At 50.9% G+C, this 1,590-nt stretch overlaps 1 protein-coding gene across 1 annotated transcript in view; it reads left to right on the forward strand.

The window, feature by feature from the left end:
- GAD2 (glutamate decarboxylase 2) overlaps nucleotides 1-1,590 on the forward strand; it is a 36,679-nt gene that overhangs the window by 712 nt on the left and 34,377 nt on the right. The window lies entirely within an intron of this gene.

Here is a 1,590-nt window from a genome sequence, read left to right on the forward strand (position 1 = left end):
ACCAGCCAAAATCGCGATAAACATCCTGTAAATGGGAGCTCTCAGCGGCCATTTGCCGTGTCTCTCCTCTTACCTGCGGGACATAAAAATAGGAAAATTTGGCAGAGCTGTGCCCAGGAGTGTCAAGGGTTTTTTTCTACTCTAGGCTCAAGCAATAAAAACCAAGCTCGAATTGTTTTAATAGCCTCTTGTTTGTTGCTGTTTGTCCCCGGGGAACTCCTGCCTGTGTGGGTGGGACCCCGCGTTGGTCGTGCCCCGTGTGGGGTCCGCGGCGGGGCGGCAGCGCGGGGATCTCCCGGCCCCGCACCCGCGGCCACCTTCAATGAACTGCGGCGGAGCGGGCAAAAAGCGGAGCGGCAATTACGGCTGTGCCTGAGAATAATGTGGAGTGCAGGGAGCTCTTGGTGGGAATTTGAATTATTGAGAAATGGCTTAAAAATAAATGTGTAGCAATTACCGAAAGAGACAAAAGGCTGATTTGTGAATAGAGGTTGAGAGGAAAACAAAAACCCGGTTTTGTCACCTTTTGGGAACAGAACAGACTGATCCCGGTAAAGACTGTGGGGGATCTGTGCAGTCCACCTCATTTAGAGGTAGAAGTGTCCAGCTGAATGTTTGAGTCAGGTGCTGTCAAAACGTCTGTAAAATATTGGAATAAACAGTTAGATAAATGATGTCCACAGGAACAAAGTCGATCACTCCAGTGATCCATGTGATGTGTGTCTGGGTAGGGAGTAGGAAACGTATTTTCAAAGAATGCTGTGAAACACAGGATCCGTGAATCTAGAAAATCCAAGACTAGGGTTTCGTAAGCGATTTTCGTTAATCTTTTCTTTGTTGTAGTCTGTTTCACATAATGGACCCATTTCATTTTGTGCGTTTAAAGAAGACCCTTTGAAACAATGTTACCGTTTATCTTCCTCCCAGTAAATACGTGAGCCTTTCCCTTACTGGCATTTTAAAAATTTGTTTTAGTGAAAATAATGTTTTCAGGGTCCGAGGGCAGGTGCTGGGGGGGTTGTGTGAGATGCAGTGGCGCGGTGGGGTTCGGCCGGGGGTGCGGTGCTGCCTCGCTTGGCTGATGCCGCTCCTCAGCGTCCTGGGGGGCTCAAGAAACGCACGGGATATACACCCGGAGCTCTTCGGCGTGTGCTTCAGAGTAAGCCGCTTGAATTGCCCTCAGAGGAAGGACAATGCAGTGAGATTTCTGGCGGCGGGGTCTGCCTCCCCTCCCGCTGCAGGAGCCCAAACAGGGGCCCGTCAGACACGTCCCCTCCTGGGCTGGGGAGGGGGGGGAGCTGGGCTGCGTTTGGCTGCAAGGGCCTGGGAGGTTGATTGGAAAATAAATTGTGTTGCTTAGATTAGCCTTACAGCAAGATCCCCAAGTCCCAGCACTTATCCCTGGTTGGGGTTCAAGGAGCTGGATAGGATAGCTGATTTTTCGACCAAGGGGCGGGTGTGGGATGCTCCCATGTTACCTTGTGTGCTGTGGCTCTCTGGGGTGCCTGGGTAGCCACACATGGATTTCTGTCCCCTTACCAGCTACCAGCATCCACCCCTAGCTAGAATTTTTCCTGAGAGAATATAAAA

This window comes from Antrostomus carolinensis, unplaced genomic scaffold, assembly GCF_000700745.2.
Source record: "Antrostomus carolinensis isolate BGI_N321 unplaced genomic scaffold, ASM70074v2 scaffold15269, whole genome shotgun sequence".
NCBI classification, from domain to species: Eukaryota; Metazoa; Chordata; class Aves; order Caprimulgiformes; family Caprimulgidae; genus Antrostomus; species Antrostomus carolinensis.